Source organism: Antechinus flavipes, chromosome 4 (assembly GCF_016432865.1).
Source record: "Antechinus flavipes isolate AdamAnt ecotype Samford, QLD, Australia chromosome 4, AdamAnt_v2, whole genome shotgun sequence".
NCBI lineage: Eukaryota > Metazoa > Chordata > Mammalia > Dasyuromorphia > Dasyuridae > Antechinus > Antechinus flavipes.
In genome coordinates, this window is record NC_067401.1 from 390,581,257 (window position 1) to 390,601,847 (window position 20,591).

Genomic DNA, 20,591 nt, shown 5'->3' on the forward strand with positions numbered 1-20,591 from the left:
AGCATCTTATTCACCTCCTGAGAAACAGATAATGAACTTAAAATGCAGAATTGAAATATATATTTTAAATATGGTTAACTATGTAGTGAGGGCTTTATCTTTTTATTCTTTTCAATTTGCTCAATACGGGTGTATAGTCAAAAGGATGAATTAATAAGAGAAAAATAACAAAAATAATTAAGCTGATGGAACATTTATTTCAATATAATTTATTGGTTCATAATAACATTGCTTTGAAAGAAAACTCAAGCACTGAACCATAATGGTAGAGGAATGTTAAAAAACAGAAGTAGGGCTACTTCAACAGATTTCATATACATATACATATATAGATACATACATATATGTATGTGTATGTGTGTGTGTATATATGTTTACACACACTCAGAATAAGCTGACTTTGAACCAGAACACATCACTTTGGGTGTGTTCAAAGTTTCCAGATCCCTAGCTTCTTCTTTTCTTGGAATTTGGGGAATTACAAAACCCTCAATAACATAAGAAATCAGCAGAAGGACCCATGGGGTAAAAGCTTAGCCCAGACACTTTACCCAGAAACATAAAGAATCCACTCCTAACAAATAATACCAAATCAGAAAGTAGCCTGGAAAATGAATGAAGAAAAAAATTCCACCAAAGGGGGCTATTAGGGCAACAAGGAATCTCAAAATACAAATAAAAAGAGAATGACCCCAAAACATGTACAAGGAAAGCGTCTGAGAAAAACACAGCATGGGTACAAAGCCATTCCAAATTCCTAGAAAAGATTAAGCAAAAATTAAAGAAGGCATAAAAAATATTTTTAAAAATCAAATGAGAACATCAGAGGAAAAATGGGAAATGAGATCTGTGTACAAAATGTGGAGAAAGAGGATTAATAGCTTGAAACAAGAGATTTAAGATCTTACCTAAGAAAATAATTTCCCTGAAATAAGAATCAACAAAAGAGAAAACTATGATTTTCTGATTTTATATAGATTACATACATGTATATCAAAGGATAAAGAAAAGAAAATGTAAAATATCTCATAGAAAATATAAATGACTTAGAAAGGAGGAAAAACAATTTAATAATCATTGAATTACTTAAAAGCTATGATCAGAAAAATAACCTAGAAATCATATCTCAAGGAAACAAAAAAGAAAATTCCCTAAGTTTCTTAAGTTAAGAACCAGATAGGAAAACTACATCCAGTAGTCACTTCCTGAAAAAAAATTCCTAAAGGAAAACTCCCAGGAATATCATAGCAAAAATAATATTCAAGGAATGAATGAAAAGAATTTGTTTAAATAAATCATATGTTTCAAATTGGACACCATTTGTATTTTTAAATTGTTGTATTGCTAAGACATATATGTTGTATAGTAAAATATTTTTAAAACAATAATCCTCCCGGGAAGGCAGGACCTTTATTTATGCATTTATTCTTTGAGACTGCCATTTCTGAACAAATTAGGAATTGCCCTCAATCACTTAACAAACCATTGAAGTCATATAATGATATATTTTGTGGCTGCACTTAAATATATATGCATATATGTGTGCATATATACACAAATATATAGAGATACACACATATATACATGCTATATACATGTGTATATGTGTACTATATATATATATATGTATATTGCATATATTTATTTATTTATATATTATATATAAAATACAGAGACACATAAATAGATATACACAGAGAGAAACAGAGAGAGTCTCAGCTACCTTTCTTCCCCAGAATTGGTTTACACTGACTTAGCACATTCACAAAAATTAAATCCTCTCTCATTGCTAGCTAAATTAGCTATTTTTGTCCTTCGGGGTTTAAGTTCTGGTATTTCAAAAAAAAATTGCATCAATTACATTTCTTTCTGACCAACTATATCTCTTTCTGCAATTTTGCCACATGTGGCACAGCAGAAAAAAAATCTCAATAGAACTTTAGTTCAAATCCCATATCTTAAGCTTACTACCTGTGTGATTAGGGACAGATAAGTCAAATTCTACAGACTTTAGAACCTTTACCATTAAAATCAAGTGGTTGGATCAGGTCTATTCCCAAGGTATCTTTAACCCTCTAGCTTTAATCCTATAAGCGATCAACTAAGAGAGGGGAATGATTCACCCTAAATCTTCTGAAATCAAAATTGATTATTATATAGACATGAGTTCATGGGTCTTTTAATATAATTTTCCTTTACATAATTATTGTGTCAATTGTTCTTTTAGTTCAGCTTATTTTCTTTGTAATCATTTCATGTAGATCTTATAGAATCCCAACATACTGGAGTTCTTAACATACCCTATAGATGATGCTCCATTTCCCTTTTTTATGTCTTTGCAATAGTTGTTCTCTATGCCTGGAATGCTCTCTTTATTCATCCTTGCTATTGGAAACCATATTTCTTTTCAAGACTAACCTTAAACATTATCTTTTTGTAGGAAGTCTTTTCTCATCTCTCCAGGTATTAGGGTTGTACTCTTCCCAATATCTTTACATCAAGGTTACTTTGCATTTTCTTTACATTTTTTATATATTTATATATGTTCCTGTTGTTCCCCCTTTTGGAATAAAAGCCCATTGAGTTTGGGATTACTTCATTTTTTAAGTTGAGATATATATATGTATGGCAGGGAATTAGGTGCAAAATTATTTTTATCAGAAAGATTTTTTATCCTATCAGCACAGATATACACACTTCAAAAACAACACACACACACACACACACACACACACATGAAACAAGAGCAGAGAAGCTAGTCCTTTAGTTGGGATGGGGAGAATAGAACATCAGCAGAAATCAAGGAACTATTCCTCATCCATTTTAGTTGGTATCTTTCTGACCATGATGAATAAACAGAGTGAAGATAGGGCGTGGCTTCATTCTGAAGTCAGTTGGGTGAATGCTAAATAAACTGGCAAACTGTACCAATGAGACCCTTTTCCAGAGCTGTTCTAAGGACCATGGCAGTCAACAGGAGATGCTGTAGCAGAGGGGACAGCAATGGTGAGTGCTGAATGTTCAAAAATTGGTGCTCCATATTGAAGCTGTCCCCAACACTGTCCCTAGGACACGAAGACTATGACTGATGGCATCTAAGCCAAAGAACTGTTAGGGGTGTTGCAAATGGGGGTTGTGTAGATCCTTATCAAATTCATGGCTGGTCATTCTAGGAGAAGCTGGGCAACTCATTCTTGAGAATGCAATTTCTTATTATCCAGATGTCTTAGTTAAATATGGCTCACCTCTTCTCTGCGGAAATTAGCTAAGGGAACAGTTGGGTGAGTATGGCTGTTGGCCAAATGTTTGGATAAAGGCCAATGTTTTCCATAGACTAGTAGTGACCACTGGGCCAGTATGTGAGGGAACTATGTCTTCAACAACCTTCTATTTGTAGCAAGATTCCTAGATAATGCTCACCCATATCAGTCATTTCTAAGAAACCTATAATTTGCTGAATCCTGTCCTTTGTCACAATCTTTTGAAAATGCCCAAAGCAGCCCATCTTCAGTCCATTCAATAGGTATGTGAGTGGGTGAGTAGATTCTTGGAGCTCTTTACATTTCTGAGAAAAAAAAAACCAAACCAAACTAAACCAAACCAAACAAACAAACAAAACAACAATGACAACAACAACAACAAATAACAAAAAACAAACTGATCTCCCTCTGTACTAGAATTTTCCATATTTTTCATTCCTGACCCAACTCTGGGACAAGCCAAGCCAGGTCCTTCTAGGCAAGATTGAGTCTGATAACCACTGGAGCTCAGGGAACATTGGCAATATCAAAGACAGCCTAGTGTTGACTTCTCTTCTTCCAACCAGCCTCTGACCTGGTCTCAGTGAAATTCTTGGCACATAGTATGCAGTTAATGAATGCTCGTTCATTTGTTGATAAGCACAGATTTCCCCAATTTTCTCTCACTTCTTAATATTTCTTATTTTTGATCACACAATTCATTAATATAACAGAGTTCTTTTTAGACCTTCCCTAACTGGTAGACATCTAAGTTGTTTCAAGTTTTTTGCTAACCAGGTTATATTCAGGATGAAAATATGTACAAGGTTCATTTTCAAATGGTCACTAAATAACTGTAAATCTGCAGTCACTTTGGGGTAATTTGAAGGATAGCTTTCAGCTTACTCCCAGAATAGTGATTTCATCAGTTTCCAGGAAATTGAACCACCTGGTAGCATCTACAGCTAAACCATCTGGCCAGCCATTTTTATCATGTAGTCATTTCTGTCATGCAGTGAAATTATTTGCTTTGATGCAAACAATCACATGAGATTTCGCATCCAAAGAGAGGCATTGAGGGGTGGAGAGACAGCTTCCAATTAGGGTAACTTTAGTATTCATTATATGGTTTAAATATTTAAAAAAAATTTAATAGTATCAGAGATCTCTGGGAAGAAAATATTTCAATTAAATAACTCAGATTATTGAAAAATTCTAATTAAACTGAATATTGGAAAGTTTTCCCTCCCTCTAAATTATAAAGCTTTGGGGGAAGGAACTGCATAATTTTAGATATATGGCCAATAAATGACCTGCTTTTGAATATAGCCAGTAAATGAAATTATTAAAATTATTTTATATGTTTTACAATCAGAGCTACATGAGTAATTCATATTTCATGGAGTAGAAACACAATAAAGTAAAAACAGTAGGATACTGAGACAACAGTAACTGAAAAAACTCCGGAACAAGACTAGAAATAGTCATCATTTAGAAGGCTTCTAAAATACCTTATAGGAAAATGATTTTACATAACAGGCAGAATATCATGGTAGGTATATTGCTCAGTCTGGAGTTATAAAGATCTGGGTTCAAACACTTGCTCTAACTTTTAATAATTTAGCAATTTAATCTAATGTGAAGGGAGTCCCACCCACAAGCTTTGAGGAGGAATTAGCTAGTTCTTTGGTAGAAGGACTTGTTTTGTAGGAACTGCTTAAGGTTGTGATCAAGATGGTAGATAGGGTCACTGAAAAAAGAGAGATTGTTCAAGCAGTCAGATACTGCTGGCAAAGGCACTGGCCAACAGACATTCCATAGCCCTCTTCTTCATGAAGGTAGGGAAATCTTTCTTTGAAACTTATCTATGCACTATATTTGTGCCTCTGGCTACTCCTTAAGACTTGACTTCTAAATTACAGATTGTTTGTACTCTGCTTTGTGAAGTGATGATGTTTTGTGTAGGAAATTTCCACACAGGAAGTTCCTTATGATGATGAAGTCACATGTAATTTGTATTTCAGATAGGTAGATAGATAATTATTAAACATTTACCACCTGCTAGGCAATGTGGCAGTACTGGAAATAGAAATATAAGCAAGCAAAAGAGCTCCTACCCTCAAGGAGTGTATTAATTAGGGAAGAGTATATCTTAAGGGGAATTGAAAAGAAGCTGATTAAGTGATACTTGATTCACCTATACATAACATTGGCACTGTGCCTCCATGACTGGGAGGGTAAGAGTGAGCTATAACTTCCATTTCCCAACTCTTCTCTCATGTTAAATCAGTGAATTTGATTTTTTAAAATTTAAACTTTAGTAAATTGAAGTTCTGTGTAAATGCTATTTCCCCCCCACTAATAGCTCCTTCCTAGATATCTCTTGTGACCATATGATTCTCTGTTATGTTGTCTTGTTTGTTTTTCCTTAAAGAACAGTGCCCTTTGGCCACTCAGCATAGCTTTGACATTTCCTCTCGCCTTTCTCATGTGCACTTACAGGCTGTTAGTTTTTCTAATTAGTGTAAAAAACCAGATTTGCTAAATATTCTTATGGGAACTGAACACCCCAAGCTGATTCTGTTGTCTGCATTACCTAACAATTTGCTTACAGGTGAAACTTAAGATATAAACTTAGATTTACTACTTAAGTCTTCTGGAATAGCAGAAATTCTGGGTAGGTATCTACTACTTTTTCTTTAAGTGGTAGACTTGCAGTACAGTGATATTCTAAGAAACCATTCATTTAAAAATCTAGTTTAGTGTTACTAGGAATTTGTAGCTTCTTGGAAAGAATATTAGCTATGTATCCTGTTCTTTAGCTCCATTATTGGTGCCTAAAATGTTCTGGGTTTCAGAATATTATCATGAAGCCCTTTATTTTGCTTTAGGTCATTTTCAATTCAGTGTCTTTAAGGTATAAATCTCTTTTTTGGTATAACTAAATTAAATATACAAACAAGGAACTATATACTTGGAATATACCTGTCATACTTGGAATTGGTCTTTTAAAATACCATAGCCCTTGAGTTAAAGACTATACCATGACAGAAAGGAATGAGGTAGAAATGTAGATAACTGCCAGAGTTACCTGTTAGAGCTTCAGTTCTACAAAATAGTAATGATTATCATGTCTGAAAAACTGAGCTTCAGAGATATTTTGAAACTGGCACACAATGCATGAGTTTAAGAAATAACAATTTTATTCTTATATTAATTTTGATATTATAGGTACCTCTTAGTGCTGAAATGCATCCTCCTTTTTCTATACCTAATAAAAATGATATATTTTATATAGAACTTTCCTATGTCCAAAGTACTTCCACAGATGAATCTCATAATAACCTTGTGAGAAGGCAGGATTTTTCTAGAATAATAATATAAACTCCAAATTTCAAATGAAGAAATTCAGATTCAGGTATTTTAAAATGCATGACTAAGGTCATATTTTAGGTGTCAGAGTCCTTAGCCTCTAGATACCCTATCAATTATTCTTTTAATAAAAAGAAAGTTTTAAATGCATTGTTGTAGAGGGAACTGGGGCACATATTTGTGAAGCCAGTTTAATCTATTCAATGCCTTCTGTCTGTTAATTATTTCCTTTATCTAGCTTGCTTAATATGTATTTGTTTTAATGTTTTCTACTCAATTAGATTTTAAAATCTTAGGGGATGATACTATCCTTTGCCTCTTTTTGTATCTCTAGTATTTAGCATGGTGACTGATACATAGTAAATATTTAATAAATGCTTTTTGATTGGTTGATTTCTTCAGTCACAAAAACAAACAAAACTCCCAAACCCTAAAACTTCATTGTTTCACTTAAACATCATAGTCTATATTATTATATCACATTAAATTATTAAATTAAAAGCATTTCTATTTAGACAAAATCTCTATATTCATAGAGAATCTAGAACCCAATCATCCTAATTCTGCTTTCTGAAGCAGTAAACAATATACCCACACCCTCTTCTACATGCTAGTCCTTCAAATTTCAAATTATTTCAAATATTTTAAGATATTTAATCACAGTTCCATTCTCCAGAATAAACATCTCCAGTCCCTTCAGATATTCCTCCTGTAATGTTTTTAGAATGATTTTTCTATCTTTTTTACCCCAAAAAAATCATAGAAGGCAGAAATCCATATATAGAAGGGACCTGAATTTCTATAATTTCTGAATTTTCCAAGCCTGGCATCTCTCTTCTCATTCGGTCAGTGACTTAAATTTTGTTGCAAAAAAATTATTGAGAGATCTTCTTTTTCTTCTCCTACCAATCTCAAAACTAATGTATCTTTTTCCTTATTTCCTCTTTCTCTCTTGCTCACACAAAAGGTAAACCTTCTGCCTATTTCAAAGAAACCCTGTAACTGATCTCATGATTCCCATATTCTCCTAAATATTGTTCCTTCTATCACCCCATTTGCTATTACTAATATTCTATATTTCCCTGTCAAATGGCTACTTTCCTGATGCTTACAACCTTGTTCATTCACCAACATCCTAAAATGAATAAGCAAATTCATTAATATATATATAGATAACTAAATAAAATATTTTATAAACTGGCTGCCTTTCTCAAAAACAGCTAAAATTCTCCACTTGCTCCTCTCTCATATTTTTTTGAACCCTTGAAAGAGAGATTTCTTCATCATTCAATTGAAACTTCTCTTTCCAGTTATCAGAGAACTCTCAACTACCAATCTATTGACCTTTACTTAATCCTCATTATGATTGACTTCTCCTAACCTTTAACAATATTAATTACTCTTTTCTTCTAGAGACTTATTCCTCTATGGTTTTTGTGATGCTACTTTTCTCACAGTTCTTCATCTACTTCTCCTACTGTTTCTTCTCTGTCTCCTTCACTGGATTTCTTACAGATAAAAATTAATAACTGTGAGTGTCATCTAAGAGAGTCTATCCTAGACCCTCTTCTCTATATTACCTTGTTTTGCTATCTTATCAGCTTTTATGAATTCAATTATTATCTCCACGTAAAGGATTCCCAGATCTAATTATATAAGTTTAATCTTTTATCTGATTTCCATTCTCTTGTCTTCAACTGACTATTAAATTCCTCAAATTGCTTATCACATCAACATCTTATACTTAACATTTCCATTATCTTTCCTTTTCTAGGTCCTTCAGGATTTAGAATATCCCTATTACTTTTGAGCATACCACTATCCTTCCAATCATCCAAATTCATAACTTGTGTCATCGCTCAATTCCTTACTTGCACAACTCCACAAATCCAATCTGTTGCTAAGTCCTCTCATTTCTATCTTTTCATTAATCTCTCTAATTTACTCTAGTTCCCATGTTTTACATTTGAGTATGAATAAATGAGACAATTACATGGAAAGAATATTAAATGCCAAAGAATAGATGGGAAAGGTCTTCAAATCACCAATACGCTAATAATGCCTTATTTTTTTTTTTAAAGAACTGAAAGACATAGTGATCATTTCTTCTTGAGGTTTGCATTATTTCTACTTCAACAAACATTTCTTCAACAAAATAGGATCCAAAAATGGTTGTTTTTCTCTTTATTTGCTCTACCATTTGAAGCCAAAAGTTACCAGAATCATTATGCTGAAAAATTTCCCTAAACCTAGGACTTAGCATAGTGCCTGACATATTAAAATCATTTCCTAAATGCTTGCTGTCTTGATGTGGGAAAAACATTATCCAAATAGGCATTGACTTTATTTATTAGTAAATCTATCGGATTTATTTCTCTGATCTAGAGAGGCACTAGTGGGTTTTTTGTTTGTTTGTTTATTTGTTTTTTGCTGAGGCAATGACTTGCAGAGGATCATACAGCTAGAAAGTGTTAAGTGTTTGAGGACAGATTTGAACTCAGGTCCTCCTGACTTCAGGGCCTGGAGCTCTATCCAGTGCGCCACCTAGTTACTCCACTAGTGTTTTTTAAAATAGAGTAACATGATTAGAGCTATTCCTATGACCAGTATCATGGCAGGAGCATCATTTGAATTGGAAGGAGAAGCAACTGAATGTGGGAGATAAGATGGATGCCATTAGGATAGTCCAGGTATGTGAGTATGAAGAACTTAGTCATACTGATGGAGTAAATTAAGTGAAACTATTTATTTCTTTAAATGGTGGTAAATTTAAGATATATCCTTTTGAAATTCTCACTCCCCAGTACCACTAAAAAAAATGGATTGTTTGTTACCTCTCTTAGTTTTGCCTTTATGTGTCTTATCCACTGGTTAATAAAACAATCAACTCTGATAGGCTACCCAGATCATTTGACAATAGACACAATACTTCTATTGACAAAAAATGGTGCTAGAACAAAGCGCTAAATAGGTAAGTAAAAACTAGGCAATTTGAACAAGATGTTTCCTTAATTTTTTAGATCCACAAACTAATTAAGTTGATCCTGTGATTCCAATCAGTGACATTCTTTACTTTATGGTATTACTGTAGCACTGAAATGTCACACTCAAATTCTTTTCTCTTTGTCTCTGACCCGGATCTTATATTGACAGTACACTACATTCATCACTAATTCACTCTTGGCTATATATCAACACCTGCATACTCTAGATGAAAAATATCCATTCCATATCCTCCATAAGAATGCCAATCATTCTCCATCTTTAGTTTTTAATCTTATTCATTATGTTTCCCAGCTGTCCCCAAAATGCATGCTGAATAAGATATAAGATGGAAAGCTTTAAAAATTGATAGCTTTTGCTGTCTAGGCAAGTCATTAAATAATTTCAAGCCAAAAATGGAGGAAAATTTTTCCATACTGAATAATTGGCTACATAATAGTTAGTGGAAGTTAATATCTAGTATATTCCTATAATTCAATCTTATAAAGGAGGACTAGGTATTTTTTTCAGGAAATATATTTTATTTTATTTTTTCTCAAAAAGGTTTTATTTTTCCAAATACACATAAAATAGTTTTCAACATTCATTTTTGTAAAACTTTGCGTTCCCAATTTTTTTTCTGCCACCATCTCTTACCTATACACTTTCCAAGAGAAGCAAGCAATCTGATATACTTTAAATATGAGCCATTCTTTTAAACACATTTCCATATTTGTTATATTGTACAAAAAAAATCAGATCAAATGGGTAAAAATCATGAGAAAGGAAAAAAAAACAAGCAAATAAACAACAAGAAGAACAAAAAAGGTGAAAATATTATGCTTTGATCCACATTCACTCGCTATAATTCTCTTTCTGGATGTGGTTTTCATTTTCCATCCCAAGTCTATTAAAATTGCTTTGAATAAACCAACTGATGAAAAGAGCCAAGTCCATCACAGTTTATTATCACATAATTATAAAGATCAGATTAGCTCCCTGGAGGGTTTCAGGATCAGTCAGAGTCAGGATAAATCAAAGTCCTTGGTCTTTAGGGGGAGAAGTGAAGGGGGCAGGCAAACTGCCATGCAACTTGCCAAAGATGTATCCTGGATTCTGGAGTCCAAAGTCTCCAGCCTCTCTCTTCATCATCCTGCTGCCAAGTGACTCAGATTTCTTTCCCTTCACCCTCCAATCCTTGCCTATGATTATCCCACCAACAAGCATTCAGCAAACACCAATGGTGAAGAGAACTATCATCTAAATATATGCTAATAGAGCTATTATTTCACATCAAATAGACTTAAGTGCTCTCTTGTCTGATTCAGAGTTTAAGCCCTCTGCACATAATCTTGTTGTTACTATGTACAATGTTTTCTTGGTTCTGCTCACTTCACTTAGCATCAGTTCATATCTTTTCAAGCTTTTCTGAAATCATTCTGCTAATCATTTCTTATAGAACAATATTTCATTACATTCATTTAACATAACTCAACCATTCCTCAACTGATGGGCATCCACTCAGTTTCCAGTTCCTTGACACTACAAAAGGGCTGCTACAAACATTTTTGCACATACGTATCATTTTCCCTCTTTTCTGATCTCTTTGGGATATAGACCTAGTGGTGACACTGCTAGATTTTTCAAAGCATAGACACAGTTTCATAGTTTTTTGGCTATAGTTTCAAAGTTTCAAATTGCTCTCCAAAAGAATTGGATCATTTCACAACTCCACCAATAATACATTAGTGTCCCAGTTTTTCCACATCTCCTCCAACATTTGTCATTTTCCTTTCCTGTCACCTTATACAGTCTGAGAAGTAGGAAGTGGTATCTGAGTTGTCTTAATTTTCATTTCTCTAATCAACATGATTTAGAGCATTTCTTCATATTATAGAAATGGCTTAAATTTATTTCTTTAGGACTGTGTATCTTTAAGGAAGTACTTATATGTACAAATGATTTCTTTATATTTATATATTTATTTAATTCTTGGCAATGATTTTCTAAACAGCTAGGTTCATAGAGTCAACTGATTGACTTGCTTTAGCATTTCTGTTTGCTTAAGTATATGATCTTAATTTTAATTTCTGTTGGAAAGTATTAGTAATAACTGTTATTCTTAGACTAACAATCTAAATAAAATTTGAAGAATAAGAAGAATCTTACAGGATGCATATTGAGGAGAGAAATGAAGAAGAATTAAAACAGCAGAAAAATTAGGGGAAAGCTTGTATCTATACTCCTTCCTTATTTTAAAATCCTTTTTCTGGATATTTTTTACAGTAACTTAAAAAAAATTCTTACAAGTATGTTAATTGCCTTTTAAATAAAAATATAGTTTTTTTTTTAATTTCAGTATTCACCATTGCAAAACCTCGAGCGCCAATTTTTTCTCCTTCCTTGTTCCCTCCCCTAGATAGCAAGGAACCTCATATATATTAAACATGTATAATTATTCTATACATATTTCAACAATTGTCATGCTGCTCAAGAAAAATCAGATCAAAAAAGAAAAAAAACTGAAAAAGAAAACAAAATGCAAGCAAAGAACAACAAAAAGGTGAAAATGGTATGTTGTCATCCACATTCAGTCCCCACAGTCCTCTTTCTGGATGCAAATGAAACTTTTCATCTCAAGACCATTGGAACTCATCTGAATCATTTCATTGTTGAAAAGATTTACATCCATCAGAATTGATTAATAACTTTATTGTTGCTCTATACAATGTTCTCTTGGTTCTACTCACATTACTGAGCATCATTTCATGTAAGTATCTCTGGGACTTTCTGAAATCCTTCTGCTGATCATTTCTTATAGAACAATAACATCCCATAACATTCGTATACCATGACTTATTCAGTCAATCTTCAATTGATGGACATCCACTCAATTTCCAGTTTCTTGCCTCTATATAAAAGGTCTGCCACAAACATTTTGCACATGCGGGTCCCTTTCCCTCCTTTATCATCTCTTTGGGATATAGGCCCAGTAGAGATACTGCTGGATCAAAGAGTATGCACAATTTGAGAGCCTTTTGGGCATAATTCTATATTACTTTCCAGAATGCTTAGATCAGTTTACAAACTCCACCAACAATGTCCTACTTTTCTCACATTCTCTCCAACATTTGTCATCATCTTTTCTTATCATCTTAGTCAATCTGAGAGGTGTATATTAATATCTCAGAGTTTTCTTAATTTACATTTGTCTGAACAATAGTAATTTAGAGCATTTTTTCATATAACCAGAAATGGTTTTAATTTTTTCATCTGAAAATTGTCTGTTCATATTCTTTGATCATTTATCAATTGGAGAATGGCTTGTTTTCTTACAACTTTGAGTCAATATTCTACATATTTTAGAAATGAGGCCTTGGGTGTAACTTGGGTGTAACACTTGGGTGTAAAATTTCCCCCAGTTTTCTGCTTCTCTTCTAATCTCTTCTGCATTGGATTTGTTTGTACAAAGCTCTTTTTAATTTAATATAATCAAAATTATTCATTTTGTATTTCATAATGTACTCTAGTTCTTCTTTTGTTAGGATTCTTACAAAGTAATAAGTCAGTTGTCTAATTTTAGCATCGTGCTTAGCAGTTCTCTAGTTCAGAGTTCACACCTTTCACACATTTAAGAGTTCACACATTAATTCACACATTAGCGTTCAAGATTCACAAGTCAGGAACCCACAATGCCACTCTCTCGCAGGAGGAGTCAACGTATGAGTTCACACCTCTAAAAGAGCATATAAAAGGACAAACACTAGAGACTTGAAGAAAGGGAGAAAGCAGGATTTAGTTGGGGAGGTTGAGAGCTAGGATTTAGAGAGAGCTGGAGGCTGAAGCTGGCAGAGGCAAAGGACAAGCAACAAAAGCTCTCGGAACCAAGGAAAGTTAACTGGCTATTTTGGAAGAGACAATAAAGGATTTGGACCTTTAACAGCTGGCTGCATTTGAGGTGATTATTACACAGAACTGAAACTAAGGCTGCCTCCAGAAGCCCCCCCAAGAAACCTGCTCTCAGAGAACAATTATATTTTAGAAAAGAAGAGAACACTATATTCTTTGGCCACAAATTCCTTCTTTCTCCACAGATCTGAGAGGTAGATTATTCTTTCTTCTAAATTGCTTATCATATCACTCTTAATTTCTAAATCATGAACCCATCTTATCTTGATATAAGGTGTTAGATGTTGGTCAATGCCTAGTTTTTGCCATAGTAATGTCTAATTTTTCCAAAAATTTTTGTCAAATAGTAAGTTCTTATTTCAGAAGCTGGGTTTATCAAACTCTTGGTTACTATAGCCATTGATTATTGTGTCTTGTGAATGTAACCTATTCCACTGATCAACTACATTATTTCTTAGCTACTATCAAATGGTTTTGATGATCACTGCTTTATAATAGAATTTTAGATCTGATACAACTAGACCACCTTCATTTGCATTTTTTATTAATCCTCTTGAAATTATTGACCATTTTTTCTTCCAGATGAACACTGGTATTATTTTTTCTAGCTCTATAAAGTAATTTCTTAGCAGTTTAATTGGTATGGCACTGAATAAGTAGATTAATTTATATAGAATTGTCATTTTTATTATATTAGCTCAGCTCTCATAAGTACTTGATATTCTTCCCATTGTTTAAATCTGACTTTATTTGTGTGGAAAGTGTTTTGTAATTTTATTCATATAGTTCCTGACTTTATTTTGACAGGTAGATTCCCAAATATTTTATATTACCTACAGTTATTTTAAATGGAATTTCTCTTTCTATGTCTTGTTGCTAGACTTTGTTGGTAACATATAGAAATGCTGAAGATTTGTGTGAATTAATTTTGTATCCTGAAACTTTGCTAAAGCTGTTAATTGTTTCTAGTAATTTTCTAATTGATTCTCTAGTATTCTCTAAGTATACCATCATATCATTTGCAAAGAGCAATAATTTGCTTTCTTCATTAACTATTCTAATTCCATAATTTCTTTTTCTCCTCTTATTGCTAAAGCTAACATTTATATTACAATATTGAATAGTAAGAGTAATATTGGACAACCTTGTTTCATTCCTGATCTTATTGAGATTGCTTCTAGTTTATCTCTTGCATATGATGGTTTCAGATACTACTGATCATTTTAAGAAAAATTCCATTTATTTCTATGTTCTCTAGGATTTTTAATATGAATGGGTGTTAGATTTTGTCAAATGCTTTTTCTGTATCTATTGAGGTAATCATAAGATTTCTGTTTGGTTATTGATATAGTCAATTATGCTAATAGTTTTCCTAACATTGAACCAGCCCTGAATTCCTGGTATAAATCCTACTTGATCATGGTGTAATTATCTTGTTAATAACTTGCTGTAATCTCTTTGCTAATATTTTACTTAAGATTTTTGAAATAATATTCATTAGAAAAAAATTGTCTATAATTTTCTTTCTCTATTTTGACCCTACTTGGTTTAGATATCAGCACTATACCTGTGTCATAAAATGAATTTGATAAGACTCCTTCATTCGCTATTTTTCCAAATAGTTTTCATTGTATTCAAATTAATTTTGTGCTTTAAATGCTTTATAGAATTCACTTGTAAATCCATCTAGCCCTGGAAATTTTTTTCTTAGGGAGTTGATTAATAGATCTTTTTTTTTTTTTCTAAAATGAGATTATTTAAGTAACTTATTTCCTTCTCTTAATCTGAATAATCTATATTTTTGTAATTACTCATTCAATTCACTTAGATTATCAGATTCATTAGCATGCATGTTGTTGGACAAAATAATTCCTAATTATTGCTCTAATTTCTTCTTCACTGTTGGAAAGATCATTTTTTTTTTCATTTTTGATATTAGCAATTTGATTTCTTTCTCTCCTTTTTAAAATCAAATTAGTTAAAGCTTTATTTATTTTGTTGGCTTCGCATAAAGCCAATTCTTAGTTTTGTTTATTAGTTCAATAATATTCTTACTGTCAATTTTGTTAATCTCCCATTTTATTTTCAGAATCAAAAATTGGCATTTAATTGGGTGGGTTAATTTGTTCTTTTTTCTAGCTTTTTAAGTTGCATGCCCAATTCATTAATTTTGTCTTTAATTCAAGTAAGCATCCAAAGATATAAAATTTCCCCTAAGAACTGCTTTGGCCACATCCCATAAATTTTGCTATGTTATCTCATTGAATTGTCATTTTCTTGGATGAAATTATTGATTGTTTTTATGATTTGTTATTTCATCCACTCATTATTTAGGATTAGACTATTTAGTTTCCAATTAATTTTTGGTCTGTTTTCCTCTGGCCCTTTATTGCATGTAGTTTTTATTGCATTATTATCTCAAAAAGATGCATTTACTATTTCTGTCTATCTGCATTTGATTTTGAGGTTTTTATGCCCTAATATGTGTACCACTGGAAAAAAGTATATTCTTTTTTATCTCTATTCAATTTTCTCCATGATCTATCATAACTAACTTTTCTAAAACCCTAACTCCTTAACTTCTTCCTATCTTTGTTAGGGACATATTTAGAGGATGTAGGTATACTTAATTGTAATGATATAAAAAGAAACTAGGGGTAGAAAAGGGATTGTACTGGAAGAAAAGGAAAGGGGAGGTAAAATGGAGTAAATTATTTCATATGAAGAGGCAAAAAAGAACCATTACAATTGAGGGGAAAAAGGGAAGGGTATCATTCAATTTGGCTCAAATAGAGAATATCAGACATATTTAGTTTGATAAAGAAACTTGTCTCACTCTGTAGGGAAGTAGGAGGGGAAAGGGGAAAGGAAAAGGAAAGACGAATAGAAGGGAGAACAGAAGTATAAAAGGAAAGGAATAAGAAAGGAATAAATAATGATAGAACAAAGTTGAGATCCCCCATTAATACAGTTTTTTTTTTGTCTGTTTCTTCTAGCAGCTCTCAACTCTCCTCTAGGAATTTGGATGCAATGCCAATTGATGAATATTTGTTTAATATTGATATTACTTCATTGTCAATGGTACTCTTTAGCAAAATGTAGTTTCCTTCCTTATTTCTTTTAATTAGATTATTTTTGCTTTTGCTTGATCTGAGATCCAAATTACTATCCTTGATTTGTTTTTACTTCAGCTGAAGTGTAGTAGTTTCTGCTCCCGGCTTTTTCCTTTATATATATTATTCTTGAGATGTTTTTCTTGTAAACAACATATTGTAGGATTCAGACTTTTAATCCAGTCTGCTATCCATTTCTGCTTTATGAAAGAGTTTATCCCATTCCCATTCACAATTAAAATTACTAACTCGGTATTTTCCCCAAGATAGACTTTTTTTCCTTTTCTTTCTCCCTTTTCCTTATCCCCAGTGTTTCACATCTGACCACCACCTCTCTCAATCTGCTCTCCCCTTTTACATTCCCATCCCCTTTCTTATTCCTTTCCTTTTATACTTCTGTTCTCCCTTCTATTCGTCTTTCCTTTTCCTTTCCCCTTTCCCCTCCTACTTCCCTACAGAGTGAGACAAGTTTCTTTATCAAACTAAATATGTCTGATATTCTCTATTTGAGCCAAATTGAATGATACCCTTCCCTTTTCCCCCTCAATTGTAATGGTTCTTTTTTGCCTTTTCATATGAAATAATTTACTCCATTTTACCTCCCCTTTCCTTTTCTTCCAGTACAATCCCTTTTCTACCCCTAGTTTCTTTTTATATCGTTACAATTAAGTATACCTACATCCTCTAAATATGTCCCTAACAAAGATACAATTATCAGGAGTTAAACATATTATCTTTTCATACAGGGATGTAAACATTATAACTTTTTTTTAATTTTAATTTTATTTAATAATAACTTTGTATTGACAGAATCCATGCCAGGATAATTTTTACACAGCATTATCCCTTGAAATCACTTATAAACATTATAACTTTAAAAAAAAGTTTTCTTTCTTTCCTTTTTCCTTTTGCATGCTTCTCTTAAGTTCTATATTTGAAGATCAAATTTTCTATTCAGCTTTAGTCTTTTCATCAAAAATAAATGAAACCCCCCTATTTCATTAAATGTCATATTTTCCCCTGTAATTAATACTTAATTTTGCTGGATAATTCATTCTTGCTCTTTTGCCTCCAGAATATTCTATTCCAGGTCCTTTGATAGTTTAAAATGAAAGCTGCTAGTTATCCTGGTTATTCTGATTGTAGAACCTTCATATTTAATTTTTTTTTCTTTCTGACTGCTTGTACTATTTTTAACTTGATCTGATAATTCTGAAATTTAGCTATGATATTTCTTGGAGTTTTCATTTTGGGATCTCTTTCAAGAGGTGATTGGTAGATTCTTTCAATAATGATTTTTAACACCTGGTTCTAGAATATCAGGGCAATTTTTCTTGATGATTTCCTGAAAGATGATGTCAAGGCTCTTTTTTTCATCATGGTTTTCAGGAAGTCCAGTAATTTTTAGATTGTCTTTCTTGTATCTATTTTCCAGGAAGGTATTTTTTTTTCATTTCCTTTGACCATTAATTAGTTTATTGATAAATTGTTTCATTCTTTTGGTTTTGTTTGACTAATCCTTGATGTCTCATTGAGTCTTTCACTTCCATTTGTTCAATTGTAAGTGTTAGTAAATTATTTTCATCAGTTAGCTTTCTTTACTCCCTTTTGCATTTGCCAATTGCACTTTTTGGATTTTTAAATGAGTTGTTTTGTTTATTGGGATTGTTTTCCATTTTACCTATTATATATATTTTAAACAATCATTATGTTTCACCAATTTTCTTTTTCAAGAAGTTGCTTTCTTTATCCATTTCATCAAATCTATTTTTCCAGAAGTTGTATTCTTTTTCCATTTCACCAAGTGTGCTTTAAGGAGTTTTATTCAAATAATTTCTGTTTCCTGTTCCAAACTCTTTTGCAAAGCTCTCCTTTCCTTTCCCCATTTTTCTTCTAACTCTTTTTAAAAATTCTTTTTGAATTCTTCCAAGAAAGACTTTTGAGTTGGAGAAAAAACTTGTATTACCTTTGGAGGCTTCATCTGGAGATGTTTTGTATGCTGTGTCCTCAGAATTGAGGTCTGTTCTTCCCTGTCCCCATAAAAACTATCTATCTTCAGAGTTCTTTTTGCCTTATTGCTCCCTTTGAAAGGTTGAAGTCTCCTTTAGGGCAAATGGAAGATTGCCCCAAGCTTCTTCTAGAGGCCACAGAGGCTTCATGCTGCCCTGGGGCTGGTTCTGGGTCTTCCTTCCCAAGTGGTTGGGTATGGCCAAGTCCCACTTGTTATGATAGGGTTTAGAACTCACTATTTGTCTTCTGTATTTGTGTTGGAAGTCTCACAGCTAGTTTGCTGACCCACTGGCTTCTGAACCAGGACAAAGTAGCCAACAATGTTGTATTTTGTATAATAGCCTTCCAATAGGTTCCTTCTGCTCCTAGAGGCCTCTCCTCCCTAGGTCTCCCTGCAATGTGCCTAAATTAGGCTGCCTCCCCCCTGCATGATTGAGACAGACTATTCCTGAAGTTCTTCCAAAATATCTTCTGCTGGAAATTTGTTACACTCCAATTATCTGTGGGTTGTGTTGCTCCAAATCCTATTCAGAAGCTTGATCTGATGTTGATTCTAAGAGAAGCCAGAAAGAGTTCAAAGTTATGTCTATTTTATGCCATCTTGGCTCCTTCCCTCCTCCCAGTCTCTCTCTCTTTTTAAAACTATGTTTTGTGGCTTAAAATATTATTTTCTAGTTGAAGCAGATGAGTACCTAGTTTAAGACTGTTGACAGAACTTCACAACTAAGTGATTTCACAGGTCATGACCCAAAACTGAGCAAAAACCACCCACCTGTAATTCAGTTTTCCTCAAAGACCTCAAGTATGAGGAAGAGGTCACAGAAAATCATTGCCTTCCAGGACAATCCATTCTACTTTTGGATAGTTGTTAGGTTTTATTTTTTTCCTTACATTCTGCATGTCTTCAACTTCTACTCTTTGCACCTATATAATTATGATGATGAGAGCATGTATATAGCACTTTATGATTTGCAAAAACTTTAGAAATATTATCTCATTTTATCCTCACAGAAACACTGAAAGTTGGATGCTAAAATAACCCATATTTTACAAATGAGGAAAGTGAAGCAAGCAGGTTTAAGTGATACCAAGTCACACACTAAGTCCCCAAGACTGACTTTGAACTCCTCTTTCTGTTCACTGTGACCCTAACAATCATATCCAATTCCTCTTCCATATGACTACCTGACCTACTGAATTTTCAAAAAGTGTGATCACTATCCCCTAATTAGCTAGAATTAGTCCTGTGAGTCAAACTGAAGTTGATATCGGTACTGCTAATGAATTGAAGGTTGGTTGTTCTTTCATGACTTTCCTGTTATGCATTCCCCCACTATCAGAATCAAAAGAAGGCTACATATTTGACAAGTAGATATAGCCAGTTCTTAACCTATAAGGTAATATTCCAAAAGTGGGTTTTTAAGTTTCTTTTTTGGAACTTGGAAACATTATACATAATGATTAAGTTCTCAGACAATGTCCCTGAAGTCTAGTTAACACCTCATTTAGCTGAACCATAGTACCAAATTGTCCCAGATCACCAAACACTTCTGAGCCCTGAATCCTAGGCTAAAGAATTAGACTGTGGACAAGGTGGAGGGGAAAAAATGGACCAGAAGCTAAGTTTTTGCTCTTTCAGTCACAAATCTGAAGGACTAGAATAGAGGGGCTCAGCCAATATTTTCATTTGTTAGTTTGAAATCTATAAGTCAAGAACTCTCTGTTTTAGATGAAAGATAACAAAATGGATAGAATGAAAGGTACACCAGAACACAGCTCTCTAGAGTTATTGGTGATGTCAGATCAAAGACTAGCAAAAGAAACCTGCTACTAAAAGTAGAACTTGAGATTGCTTTTAGAAGCATCTTCAGTCTCTCAGGCTAACAACTTTTGAAAGAAAAATGGAAAAGATAGTTCTTTTGTGCTATCAAATTTTGGTCAATTAAAAGTCTACAAATAGGTGGAG